This window comes from Siphateles boraxobius, unplaced genomic scaffold (assembly GCF_051911475.1).
Source record: "Siphateles boraxobius isolate OS27281-9 unplaced genomic scaffold, OSU_SipBor_1 130, whole genome shotgun sequence".
Taxonomy (NCBI): Eukaryota; Metazoa; Chordata; class Actinopteri; order Cypriniformes; family Leuciscidae; genus Siphateles; species Siphateles boraxobius.
Genome location: NW_027508734.1, coordinates 21953816 through 21969508, shown reverse-complemented (window position 1 = coordinate 21969508; position 15693 = coordinate 21953816).

Genomic DNA, 15693 nt, shown 5'->3' with positions numbered 1-15693 from the left:
TGGAGTAGGATATCCCTAACACACCAACAGGGAAAAAAAACACTCTTTTAGTATTGTCTTTAACAATTCCCAGCCTTTCAGCAACTCCCACCTTTATTCACTTTTATAGCCTTACTTTAGACCATTGAGTGAGCTGTCTATTATTATAGCGTTATGAGGAGGGTGGCATTTGTGTCTGCATGTTTAATTGTATGCATGCCAAACATGAGGGAATGGACATGTTGGAAATTGCCATACAGTGTAACAGAAACAAGTGGCATCACGCCAAGTGCACACATGTTCGCTCAGTGTCAAAACAGAATTACAGGCCCAATTACAACATTTAGTTTGCACCTGGTCCTTAAGACAAGGCTAAAATAACAAAGCTAGTCAAGAAAGTAACTAATATGCCACTAGCAAGATCTAGTCTTAATGGTTAGTTGCAAATGATGATGCAACAAAACTGCCAGACAATTTGCATTATAATACATTGCAAATTGTGTTGTTGTGACTCCACTTGAACAAAAACAATAGTTTAGTGGTTAATGAATGTGAAGAGGAAGCTCATGTCCTCAATTTTGTTTCAAAAGGACCATTCACCAAAAAGGACATTTCTGATGAAAGGACATGACTGATAATCTCTCTCAAGATCTTTGAATCTTGAACAGTTTGATGAATCATTCAGACTGGTTTTGTGAATCAAATAAAGTGATTCATTGAACAGATTTGACTAAAAAAATAAAAGAATTCCAGCAACAACTTCTCTAATGAACTGTCAAGAATGTGCCAAGGAGAGCTAAAATGTTTTTACCCGTATGGTGAATAACGGTTTGTCGAATTGTCATTTTTTTGGGACTCTTGCTTTTTAAAGTTTTGAATGTTCCAGTTTCTGTCTCCGTTTTTTGTGCATAGAAAAGAGTGACCAGTGCATTATTTAAAATGTGCTTTTTGTTCCACCAAAGAAAGTAAGCCATACAGCCTTGAAGCAACAGCAGAATTGTACATTTTGGATGAACTTTTTTTTTAAAGGAATGATAAATTATTATTTTCTATAGGTGAGGTTATCAGTACAATAAAAGAATAGTCTTTTATTTTATTTGTCTCTTTCACACTGTCAAGTCTTAATTTAAAAAAATGAACTCTATTAAGAAACTTTTTACAACTGCCAATAGTACCACAAGAGACCAAATGACTAAAATGGCCAACGAAAATGGCCACTGACTCATCAGATGAATAAAAACAGTGCAAGCGCATATGCTCTTGAGACTTGCAGCTTTCATGTCTCAGACCTTATAAAAAGAACAACGGTCTTTGATGTATTGGATGTCCACAGATTGTCTCATTTTGTGTTTGTCCTATTTTGTCCATTTAGCAAAGGGTTTTACTGATATAACTATGCACAGCGATACTTATGGCTGTATGATGAACAGATCAATATTAGATGTGCATGTACTCTGAGATGCAAATAAAAAAACCTCACTGTTGTTGGCCCTTACAAACCTCAACTATTGAAAAGCATGCAAATAACACTAGTCAAATAAACTGCAGCACCTATGGGTGAGGGAACATTGGTTGTAGTTAAAAAATATATTTTGCTTTAAATTATATGGATTATAATTTAAATTATAAATTATATAAATAAATAATGGATGGATAAAATTGTATGCCAAATTCATAAATGTACATAAACAATAATTTTAAAAAATCTACTTATTTTATTAGGCAGCATATGAATTTGTTATATGTAAGTGCATGTGAATGAATGTGCTTTATAGTTAATTTTAGCAATGTATAAAATTGACATTTCTATGATGATTCATGTTTGTTAGGCAGTGTATTTAATCACTTTTTATAATAAATAAATGGCATAAACAATGTTGTGCAAGTAAATTACTTTACGATGATATGAATGCAGGCATCAATGTAGCGAGAGAAAGATCAGACACAAGTATTTGTTATATTTAACAAATAATCCATAATATCTCTCATCCAAGCAAACCATGGACTAGAGTTAACTGCAACTAACACACAGGCAGAACCAGGTGTCCGGTTACAGGACACATTAAGACCGATAAGACTTTTTATGACCCAAAGGAATTTAGAGAGAGTTTTGACTTACTTAATTCTCGTTGACAAGGACAAATAAACCCTTTTAAACCTATATATTCTATATATAGTCACTTGAGAAAGTTGTAAACATGTATCCAATTTTCCCATCTCATGATTTTCCTTTTATAGGGTTTGGCCTAAATATTAATTCAAACTCTTTTGGATTAATTGTTTCAGAATTACATTCTATGGTCAACTAAAATCACATGTTGCATGTTTGGTATGAACTCCAATTTGTATCCCATATTTGTTAATTTACATCACATGTTGCTAAGTCTGTGACACATTAGTATTATAAGAGGCTTGAAGGTTCTTCTCTTAAACACCCAATCAAATTATGCAAATGCGCTACTAGAACAGAAAGGATTGTAAAGTTTCACTCCAAAGGAACCACTTCTTATTGGCTTACAGACTTCCAGAGGGTGTGAAAAGCTGACAACTTATATAAAAGATCACAAGATCAGGGCAGATTCTGAGAAATTCAAATGTGAAGATGATGCTGAGCTAGAAATCTTCTAAGGAGCCCTGAGTTTGTGCCAGGCTGCGGCCTTGTCTTTACATACACCAAAGATCCTCTTACTCCAACTTGTTCTCTCTCATCAAGACAACATCAGCAAAGATCAACTAGATATATAACAAATTGCATCAGGACAGTTTTTTTCAGTGGTGGGCTGTCAGAGCCAGCAAGGCCTTCTCTGCTGGCCTAAACACTATCAGAATCACTGACTTGCATTTTAATATATTTTTTCCATGAATGAGTAGTGGACAGCTATTAAAAAAATAATTTTCTTGAATTTGCACAGGTTTTGATGGCATAGTTGCACATCAACCTCTACAGTGGATCCTGGTGCATTATCCTATACATTGCTACCAAGTTGCAAGCCGTTGTGTGTCGGGGGTTTTTTTTCCCTCCAAACCAAGACGGCCAATGGTCAGTCAGAAATGCCAAGTTGCTCCGGAATATCCACCCATTCCTTCTATCCTAGGAGACTCTTGCAGGTAAAAAAAAATATTGTAGCATCAAGCAATATCTAATGAGTCATATCACAGTTAAATTTTTCAAGTTTTGATTTTAGATTGGGAGAAAATTCTGATTAATCATCTGTCCACTATAGTGGACCTCATGCATCAATGGCTTTATTTCAGCTAAATTCATATGTGACTTGTAATGCATTACTTTACTCATTTAATCGAAAAAGTAATCAGATTACGTAATGCACGTTACTTGTAATGCGTTTATATACAGTCAGTCAGTTCTGTTACGAGTAATGTATGCCATGACTGATTTTGAAGGCAAAAGTCCCACTGATCTCATTGATTTCATTCAAAAATATGTGTGAGAGCATGGGTCAGCTGTACACATCGTCATGTTTTGCGGTGACTATCCCTGTTTACTACTTCTGTCGAGCAGACACTCTCATCCCTAAAGCGAATTAAAACTTATGCCAGAAATACGACGGGACAGACTCGACTTTCAGCATTAGCCTCGATGGCGATAGAAAAGGTTGTTGGGATTGAAACACACAGATAACCTGTACAACCAAGTAATTGAAGTCTTTTTGAGGAAAGAAATTAGGATGGATATTGTGTAAAAAATAATCAGTAGGTTTTGTGAGCATAAAACTTTTTTTTGCCCCCGTTTTTTCCGTGTTGAATTTGATTTTCTTAATTTTCTTGTAAATGTATGATCGAAACTTAGAACTAAACTGATGGTTTTCTCAAGGCTGTTGATCTGCTGAATTTCAAACAATGCTACAACTTCTTGTTTTCCTGTATTCTGCTTCAGCTCTCTTTCCATTGCTAAACTATATGCATGTATGTATGCATGTATGTGTGTGTATGTTAGATTAGTCTACGTGTTTAGTCTAGTTGATAAAGTCTTGTTTGTGTCACATTTAAAGTTGTTTGTGGTTCGTGCTCATATACTGGAGTCCCTAATCATGCACATTTTGGCTACATGCTCTGAGTAGTAGGCTACTTTACAGTATGAAAGTTATTTTCCATACCCCGGAAATTAATTTCTTAGAATTAATAAATAATTAATACTAAGCGTTCACTGGATGAACAGGTTAGTTGATAGTGGTATTAGTTCTGCTACATCCAGTTAATTCTATTAACTGATCGCAATATTTATAATTAATTTTTATGAGTAATAATTAATTATTCATATTTCCCTTGAGCTAATTTAATACATCAGCTTACATAAACTAGTAGCCTAAATTAACTGTTATCATATGCAGTGCGCAAATGAATATGTGTTTGTACTTGTGTGTTTAAGCATATTTGCATGTGCATTTAGACATGTCTCTCTCAGTACATGTATGGTGACTCCTAGATCTTTCACATTTTAAATATATGTATCTAATGCTGTGCACTTACATTAATGCTAAGATTGTCTTTGTGTGCATCTGTGAAACCATATGAATGCTAATGATCAGAGCTTGTAAATAACTTAAAAGCCTATTATAATGGCCAGAATGATTGTATCTATTTAGGAAGCATATTGTAAAGGTAAAGAGCTCTACACCCTACCCTGTAACAGAAGCTCAACGCTCAAATTAAACATTTGATTTCTGTCACAAGCTCCAGTACTAGCAGTTTCTCAATTTACACGTGTGTGTGTGTGTGTGTGTGTGTGTGTGTGTGTGTGTGTGTGTGTGTGTGTGTGTGTGTGTGTGTGTGTGTGTGTGTGTGTGTGTGTGTGTGTGTGTGTGTGTGTGTGTGTGTGTGTGTGTGTGTGTGTGTGTGTGTGTCTTACAATTGCCAAGCAGCTTCGCAGCCGGCTGTTAGCCATGTCGTGTTGATATGTAAATTGTGTTGATGTGCTACTAGCTGGAAACTGTTGCCTGGTAGAGAGAATTACTAGTAAAATGCTGATTTGATTAATGACTGTTTTTCAGATCCACTTTAAGTATGATGTTAGAAAATATACAATAGAACAGAACAGAATAGAATAGAAAATAATAAAATATGTCCATCTCTGAAAGCATGTATATCAAAAGTTCACTAAGCAAAATGACAAAAAACTTTATCTAAAAAAAGATTGTTGATAAATGTTAGAGTGACTGCGATGGACTTTTTGTCATCAGTCTTATAGTCATAACAAGTTTGACATCATCATAAGTTTTAACACTGCATTATGACTCATTATAATATAAAGATCCACCTCCCCATGTGATTCAGTCACTGGCACTTCTTCATCGAAAACCACTAGATGCTTTACTATTTTAAATCATGAGGATTCTTGAGGTAAGATCTGCCACTGAAGAATTCCTGTGTGAGTATCAAATCCCAGATCTAAGCACTGGGAAACAATATGTAAGTCTTTTCACATTTTGCTGCTTAGATTTTAAAGCAATGGGTTTAAAGCATAATAGGATTCACCTGGGATATGTATAACTTTGTGAATCACAGGCATTCCAATTCTTCTGAAATCTTCAGAAAAGTTTGGTGTGTGCAGATTTGTTATAGGCCTGTACATGAAGTGAATATAAGATATAAGCAATAGTGTATGAACAATTTGAAAAAAAGTTGGATGGGGTGTCAGATTTACTTCACCCTTGCATTAAAATGTTACCTCACACGTGATGTTGCGCAATTCTGCCCACATTTTTCCTACCCCTTTCCTAGTGAAGAAAGGGGCTCAGAAATGCTGACATTGCAATTCTTTTGGCTGCCATACACTTCAGTTCTCATAATGATTTTGGAGACTAACGGAAACCCAAATGTAATTAGGCATGACAAACAAGCGAGCTCAGGTGACCTGGATAAAGACAACATTGGGTTCAAATAAAACCTGCCAGAGAAATTAATTTACATACTTTGACAGTATAAAGTAATAGGATAGACCTTTTCTACCCTCTCCTCACAAAGTTTCTTTTAATAAGGGACTTTTTACTTGTTAAACCTAAGTTTTGTGGTTTCTACAAAGATGCAAAGTATTTCTCACTTCCAGTGAAGATCTCCCATGCCACGCTAATATTTTTGTATATTTCATTTCATTCAAATTATTTGGAAAATCTACTAATTATTTCTACACAAAAATTTTCTTCAGGCAAGCCCCAAAATGTCTAACTAAAATTATTTTACAGTCATTATTAAAAATAAATGTAAGAGAACACATCTTGCGTCGAAGTAAAGTTCATAATTTGGGCTCAAACTGTTCACAACAGGATCTAAGAGTGTGTGTGTGTGTGTGTGTGTGTGTGTGTGTGTGTGTGTGTGTGTGTGTGTGTGTGTGTGTGTGTGTGTGTGTGTGTGTGTGTGTGTGTGTGTGTGTGTGTGTGTGTGTGGAATATAAATGGCAGTGGTTCAGATGTTTAAATATATTACTGTTCAAAAATGTAAGGTGTCAGATGAGAGTGGGTGCAGTCTTAGGTAGGAGACGGTGCTGGTGGTCTAACTGACCTGTAGTTTGAGGTTCCGGGTATCTCTTTAGGAGTTACGGGGGAGGGCAGAGGTGGTGCAGAGGGACGCATGTGAGTCATCCAGGGTGCCTGTGAAAACTGTGGGAGCGTGGAAAGAACGGAGGAGAGGAAAGGAAGACTGGAGTGATGAAGTGATTCGGCTTTGAGAAAGAAGAGGAAGCGATGACGGGTTATGAGGGAGGTTCTGGATGTGTTTAGACATTTAGAAGACAATTAGTGTGGCGTCCTCGGTACTGGCTCTGAACCCTCCACAAGAGTTGTGCTTTTTTAAGGCGGCATTTTATTCTGTTTAATCACTTCAAGGACCATGTCCCTAAGCAACATAGCCCTCCTTCATCCGTCTTGATGGTCTTCATTTGAAATCTCTATATACTCCACAAACTATACTCAACCGTTAAAGTGTTAACCTTGAGCCATTCATTCTTCAAAAAAATTCTTTCGTAATATCTATGGTCATTAATGTGTCCTGACAGAGCATTGTTGATCCTCAACGGATCACGGAGAACTAGAACGTGTTAGTCTGCAGTGCACCAAGACCTGCAAGAGAAAAACGAGTTACGCTGGGACTAATATGAGGCAGGAAACTCAGTAACAGACAAATGTTCAAATAAAAAAAGTAAATAAACCTTTAAAAGAAACACTCATACTTTGCTTAAGGTATGTAATGTCACACCCAAACATTGCGTATGGTATTCAATTGTTCTGTTTTTGCTTTAGTAAATAAGCAGATTCCGATATCATCGTAACTAATTTAATACTAAAAACATGGAAAATACATTAAAAGTGCATCTAAAAACTCTTGAAAAAAAAACTTTTAAAAACAATGTGAGATGGTCTGTAAAAAAAAAAAACAGTTGTGTGTAATCAGCTTTTTCTTGAACTAAAACAAACCCAAGATGAGAAACACAAAGCCAATCTGTTTGCATTAATTTCCTGTCTGATATGAAGGGATCAATTGCCATATTCTATAATACATAGTAATCCATGGCCCCATATATGAATGGTTGAATGAAGGAAGGAAGGAAGGAAGGAAGGAAGGAAGAAACGTGTAGAATCAAAGCAGCAACTTGGACTTTGAGGAAACAATTTATGTTAATGCTCACCAGAAAATAAGTTTATGTGAGAAAGGGGTCTGTCCTCTGATCTTTTGAACTTTTTCTCCATTTCTTTCCCCCTAGCTCGTTTACTGTGCATGTCTGCGTTGCCTCAGCATACTGTTTACTGTTGCTCTGAGTTATAAATACAATAGGGTTTCGTGTCTTTTACAACTCTCCGGCTCAAACGAATCGTGGATTATAAGCGGATAAATACCACCTATTACTCATGTTACTTTCCAGCACATTTGTAGGACACATCCAAGCATAGCGCCTCGTCACTGCATAACAATTAGATGTCTGAGTGTTCGCGCTCTGATGGAATTTTACTGATAACAGACAACGGTCGTACTTGGACTTCGTGACTTCCATTTCATTCTTCATGTTATGATAAAGGCGTACTGTGGGATAATAACGTTGTCATTTCTTTAAGTTGACAGCGTGCTTCAAGACTGACGAGGATTCAGCTTTTTTCTTTTCATATAGTACACACAAAACGAAGCTCAAAACTGTATTGCACAGATGTAAGTATGGTACTTAAAACCATGTTTTTCCTCTGGCTTTCAATACCACAGCTTTGCAGCAGCAGCAACAAGTCTCCGGAGAACTTAGTGCTACTTGGCAGAAAATAATATTGTGAAATGTGATCTTACCTGACTTCTCCCTCAGCTGGGAAAGCAGCCAGATTTAAAATGTCGTGAACTGTACCGGCTTTGCGTAATGTTGACATATCACGCGCAATGCACGCACAGACAAGCGAAAAAAAGTGCACATTGCTGTCTTGGATGCGCAACTTTTCTTATGGTCATTCATTTTCACTCAGCATCTCGTGGTTGTAGTTGCTGGTCAGTTTAATTCCCACATAAACTCGACCGCCTTCGCTTATTTCAAATCACGTAAGATTCACGTTTCTCTGAGCGAGGGCACTGCGTAAATCTGTACAGGGGTTTGGGTAAATCGCGACTGGTTGCTATTTGTCCTGTCGGCACAGTCACCAAGGTGTTAGAGAGTTTAAGCACGCGGATATTGCAAAGGGTTATTAGATTCATAAGTCACCCAAGTGGTGGGCGATCTTCTGAGCACGGCAGAAGTTCTCATATGATGACTTCAAACAAGACACATTACCTACCAGCATCTGTTGGAGTGTGTGGATATTAAAACACTTCTATCTCCAGGACAGCATAGGGGAAAATGGTAAGTAGCATGGAAATACTACACTTAAAGGAATAATTACTCCAAAAGGCATGACTTGTGTTTACACTGTAGTGTTGGTAATTAAAAGAACAGATTTTGATGTACGACATTTACGAGTGGTCTCGTGCTTATGGACCCTAACGCTGAAGGCTACTTAAACAAGGGTTCAGGTTTGCCAACATGAATGTAAAACTTTGTAATGCTGCTGTTTTCTGCGATTCGTATGTAGAGAAAAAAATCTGAGCGAGGCAAACGCAGACACATACACAGCCGTAGAGAATATTCTAATCGGGGTTTTGCCTTTGTGGCGCTGTGTGCCAATCTGCGCTTTGATGCCTATTGGGCTTTTAGCCTTTATTCTGAATATAATTTTTTTTACAAGTGCTCTCTGTCAATGAAAATGCAACATGTGTAGACATGTCCATCTGCCCTGCGGGACAAAAGCAGAGCACCAAGACGCTATTACTGTGTTATTTGGGGACATGGGTTTCAAGCCTTTTGAAGGGACTCCTTTTTAGAGGGTTATGAGCGACTTTTCAGATAAGTGATTCTTTTGATAAGAAAACCAACGACCAACATGTGATCAAATATTAACATGACGGGCTTGCCAAGGATATATTCACGTGACAAGGCGTGGGGAAGCAATAGAGTAAAGCAATATCAAGTGGCACTTAACGAAAGTATAGATTTTTGCCTCTAAGTAACCTTAGCTGTGCTATGATTTCAGCACTTTGGACAGAGGCACCGGAGTCGTTGAACGCTGAGGACTAACACGGAGTGAGTGGACATCGCCTTTTGTGTTTTGCAGGGGGGGTTTTTTTGCCAAAGCTAGGGAATTGTTCCACTTTTTCCTTCTTTTTTTCGCTTTCGGAGGGAGACCGGTGAAAAAAAAAAAGCTAACACGAGGAAACGAACCAGTCGATAGTGGGGCTGCTTTGCGCTTGGAGTTTTGTCGCCACTTAGATCATGTGAAAGTTGAAATGGTAATGGTAGAGCTGCTGTAGTGTACGCGTACTTTGCAAGCTCCACTTGGTGCACAGTGTTAACTTTGGGAAATGCAAGTATTGGTCTTGGAGATCTAACCACTGATAGTGGTTGTCAGCTCTTAAAAAGGTAAGACCTGTTTATTTTTTTCACCCCTTTCCTAGTAGCCGTTCTTGGGCAGATGTTTTACTTCCACATGACAATTTACACCACTTTACTATTTTAAGTTCGATTAGTGGTTACAGCTAAAATGTTACGCTGTGAGGAACAGCTTTGGGTAGTGATGGTAGAGGGAATTGTTAAACTTACGTTATCATTTTACATTTTCCCTCTACTTACTCGTATGATTTTACTCTGACTAAAACGTAGCGGTGATAAAGTTGTTTCAATTAACAGCGACAATTCTGTCACGAAATCATAACGGAATAATGCATGTATTTCTGTCTCACAATTCGCCCCTATAGAGATGTTCACAATTAGCAGTTATTTTATATGAGTTGCTATTTATAGCGCAACACAAAATGTAGAAAGTAAATTGTGCATGTAAGTGCGAAAACCAGCTGACTTTCTGTCCTCATCACAATCAAATACTTGCGAAATTTTTGTTGTCTTAAATGCGCAATTGTCTAGCACACGCTTTTCTTTGCTTGCTAAATGGGATATTTCTTTAATAAAATATACGACTCAGCACGACCTGCAATCTACCACCACATTGTCTTGCTGAAAACGAAAAGATCAATATCTATCTATCTATCTGTCTATCTATCTATCTATCTATCTATCTATCTATCTATCTATCTATCTATCTATCTATCTATCTATCTATCAAAATCTGTCCGTCTGTCTGTCTGTCTGTAGCAGTCATTCTCATCATCTTATCAGCTAAATGTTGTTTTCGTTAGCATGGAGGGATAATTTATTCGTTGAATCGATCATAAAGTGGTGCAACCAGCCCTATCAATGTAATCGCGTCTGTAGCATCTCCGCACTTCGTCATCGTGGACAGATTGCTAGTGTTTTTACTACGGACCGCTTCTCCGTTTCATTCATCCCGAGATTTCCACTCCTATCCTCCAGCATCACCTGCTCATCTCGCTCCCAAGCGCACAGGTCTGTCTGTGCACACGCCGAACTGTTGGGAACCACTTAGAGCTAAAAGCTTTTGACACAGATAACATATCATGTTAAAATATTTTGAATTGGCTCGCCAAAAATAGCCCGGTGGTCAAAACATTATGTGTGTGTGAGTGTGTTTGTGTTCATCTATATATTTTTAGTTAAACTGAAAAAGAATTTGGATAGGCGTGGTCAGATTTTGTGCAGACTGGGTTAGATGGAGCCACCGATAAGATTGCCTGATAAGGAAATGGCTGAGAGGGTGTCACGCGTATTGTGGAGAAAGCTGTGCAACACTGAGACGAAATTAGGACAGTCAGCGTTTTAAAGGAGCTTTTCGCTGATGATTTTCTGACTTTTATGCCGACTAAGTTTAGGAATTCGTCTTAGTTTCTGAGAGGGGTGAGCGGAGGATATTGGCTACGGTCGATTTTTTCTTTGTATCCAAGAATCTGATTAAAGGGTGAAGCGATTGAATGACAAACAGACAGATATGAAAGCCCACGGGCGCCTCAGCACTGCGTTAATCAAGAGTCGATCAGACGGAAGACATTCAGTGTCATTAAGCTGCTTTTAAATGATCCTTATGACTGTTTCTCTTTGTTCGGATTCATTAGCTTCTTTCATCACTGCTAAATCGGTAATTTCTCAATTAAACATTTATTTCCTTTTCATAATCGTACGAAACATGTTATCGAGAAAATCTCTGTTGTTACAAAAACAATGTATCAAACATCTGACTTTAAAGTGACAAATCAAGCGGGACAAGCAGCAGATGTTTTTTTGTACTGGTCCGAAAATAATAGCAGCTGATATTATAACTCGATTTTAGCTATTATATAGCTGTTTTATCATTGCGATCTTGGTAATACCCTTGTCATTAATGGGCAAATTTTATAAGCATCGTTATTGACATGCAACAAAATAGTCACGAGCGCCGTTTTTATGAGCAAATATTTCATGCATAATTTCATGTTTTTCAACGAAATAATGCCTGTTTTTGTTTATACAAATAATCCAGTGGTGAATGACTAAATACTTCTGCTTAAAATATTAAATGTATTTTTTCAAAGCTTTGACTAGAGTGAAATGTTATTATTAAATTGTTCATTTTTGTCATTTATTACACACCAAACGGCTCAGAGTAGTGTTTTCATTTATTGAATGCATACGTTTTATTATTTATAAAAATGTATTTATAATATAATTTTAGTTCATGAGACAGAGGGATAGAGATGTGGGTTGGTGGTGTGGGTGTGGGCATGTGGGGGGAGGCGGGCTGGAGGCGGATGCGGGGAGGGTGGGGGGGGTGCTGGGGGATGGCACGACACACTTTGTATGTACGGAAGGTTTTTTATAGAACTTTCTGCAATGTACGTCATCGGATCAGTCCATAAATGGGGTTGTGTTATCTAGCTGAGAATCTCCCTCTCCGCCCCCCTCCCCTCTCCTCTCCGATCGCTGCAGAGTTAAGGGTGGGCGTCAATAACAAATCTGAGCTTGGTAGATTTCAATTCAGACATCACATAATGCTATTATATTGGGCCATTATATTTCTACAGTTTAATCGGCGTTTACTTCGTCCTCGTTTGACTGACCGCCGCGGATGATCCGGGGATATTTATAAAATAAATAGGATTTTTTTTGTTTAAGTAGAGCGGCTTTCCTAATTAACTTTTATAGAGATGTAGCCTACCGACTTATTACGCCCTGCTTCACTCGCGGGAGGAATTTATTATAGGCCTACTGAATATGCAGAGTTCCTCTGGGAAATAAAAGCGTGTGCTCGTCACAATTGCGAAAAAGAAAAGGGTCCCGGTTTTTTTTTTTTTCATTTACTCCCAGAAAATATAATTTTTTGCGAACAACAATAGTCTCACAATTTTGCTAACAACATCAATAGGCTAACTATAACAACAATAATTATCATTTTCATATTAAGATTAATCAAAATTTCTATAAATTGCAAATATAAGCAGGCTAATTAACTATGGGTGCCAAAATAATTTGAGTGATACTTCCGATGCATTTAGTGTAATTATTCTGTGTTTGCGGGGCTATTTGGACAAGTGTAAAGCATTAGTCAATTAGGACCTCCGATCGCAGGTTTTGTGCGGAAGAAAACCTCAAGAGGCTTGAGGAATTGCGCGGGCGCTCAATAGCAAGAGCGTGACTTGCTCTAGCGCAAAGCGCTTATTCTGAAAGAGGTCGTGTGACATCTACACTTATGGTGTAATTCCTCAATAATATGCTTGCTAGATATGTAGGCTATATTTTTCTGTAATACTTTTGAAAATAACTAAATGGAACACCACAATTTAGTGTGTTGTGACCCATTGTATTTGTGTATATACAGGGTTGTTTGTGTGTCTGTGAATGTGTGTATGGTATATACGATATTTATATTCTTGACCTCTAGCATGTATCTGTATCCAAGTTTCTTTGATGGGGTCTGTATGATGTGCTTTGTTTGCCCCCACCTGTGTGCTTTACTCACTGATATAAAATGGAGTGAATAGCTACATAGCAGCATTAGTGCTGGTGCCTGGCAACTAAGGCTCCGCCAAGGAATCCTCTAATTATTTGCCAACGTCAATGCTTCTGTATGTATATGCAGGACTTATCTAACATGTTTGCAATTAGCGTCTGCGCATGTTGGTTAAGAATGGCATCCCAACTGTGTTTGTGTCTGAGCCTGACTTTGATATACTTGCTTAATGCTATTTCTTAGGTCTCTAAAACAAGGATGTTTAACAAAGCAAAGTTTTTTGTTTTGTTTTTCTCAAAATTTGAATGTTTAACATTTCTTAGAGGTCACTTAGACTGCACTTTCTCTGCTATTGCTTTGTAGAACAGTCCTTTTCATACTTCATAGACAGTTCTTCATTTCTCATCTTTACTCTCATCTGCGCTGTATCTCAAAGTACACTATAGGTTTATAGTGTTTTTTTAGATGCATTTGTTCATATATTAATATATCAATATTTCAAATGGATATCCAAACTATGAATCTAGTAACCACTAAATGTGTAAAAGACAAGAAATGTCTGCCTAATTATGTAAATATACTCACCCTTGACACATAAGGGTTTGTTGGGCAAGCAAAAGGCTAGATTACCAGAGGATGTGTGTACAAAAGGATAAAGTGAAGCAGAGGGCTTATACCCCACGGATACATTACCAGTGTAGTTGGTGTATGCTGCAAGGGATAGATTACAGTTACGTGGATTGTATAGCTCATTGTGCCTATGTGCTAAAGTGGATATCTGAGTGTGTAGTCCTATAATGTAGCTGCTATAAGTCAAGACTTTGAGATCTTTATCTTACATGGCTGCCCGCTGTTGACCATCTTCAGCCGTTTATTGATAACCGGGACCTGTTGCATATTTGCTATTGGAGAGATGAGCACTGCGCAATTCTTCAGTGTACAGAGTGGGTCTAGAATGAGAGACGGTGATGTGAGTCACACAAAGCACTGTCCAGACTCCCTTCACTAAAGACAGCAAGCTGAAGAACAGAGACAGGCACCCAGGAATGGGCAAACTTAAATTCCAAAAAGTGACTCACTCATTTCAATGCAATGACAAAATGGAAAGACAGAACCCACTTGAACAAGTGTACATTCTTAAATGTACACTCCACATTACAGTCTAAATAACACTAAATCATTGAATTGGACTGAGTTTTATAAGATATACTCTGCATGATTTAAACGTTTTTCACATTCATATTTTTGTTGACATTCATATTTAGTGTGGGAAATGTTTGTGAACACTTGGCTACGCTCTTAAAAAAAAAAGATTCAAAAGGATGTTTTCGCAGCGATGCCATATAGAACCTGCCATAGAAATTGCAAAAAGAACCACTTTAAAGAACTTTTTGTGCAATGAAAAGATGAATGTTAAAGGTTATTAATTCAACAATGTAAAGAACGTTTATTTTTGAAAGTGTATTTCTGTTTGAAAACTGGTGCCATGCTGACAAACATTTTGTGATTTTTGTTTTTCATTGCAGTGCTGATGGTCAAAAAGGGCATTGTTCACTTTCCTGTGCTCTGTGATGAATGTTATAAACTTTATTGTCCTGTCACACTAATATCTGGTCTAGTTTTCTAAGTTTCTACAGTGGCTCAAAACTCTTTTTTTTCTCAAAGTGACTTATGAAGAAGCCATCACCTCTGTTTTTACAACTATTTTTGATACTCTAAAAGTTTTATCTTGCCCTGAAATAGCGTAAACTATTCCACCATTTCAGGTTTGTATTAGACACCGATCACCTTCATTAGGTCTCACAATGCGACTTAAGAATCCTATTTTGCCATTATGTGGAAGACCTGTTCCAGGATGGAATATGCTACGATGGGTCAAGACAGCACACAAGACAACAGAGGGAGAGATTTTGAGAAAGCTGAGGTGACGTCATTAGCGACCCGACCTATTGGATAGAGACACGGCCATCGCTTCTGACGCCGCTCCGACTCTCTCAACATTCAACACTTTGAACATGTCGATCCTGATCATCAAGTTTCAACCAACCTTTCAGCTATAATGCCCACACTGTGTGTTTTGTCAATATTTTTATGGATCCTAAAGTTTTCACAAAGTTGCAGCGAATGAAAGTCAAGGTCTTCCCACAGTTCATCACTTGCTGTATTCTCATTAGTCCATATGTCCACTTTGTGGTTATCATAGTTCTTTCTGTGGTGGTGGTGTCAACTTTGTGCTGTATGTGCAGTTCTGATCCATGTTGTTTTTGTGCTCCTAATGAGAAGCAGAGTGATTTATTTATGG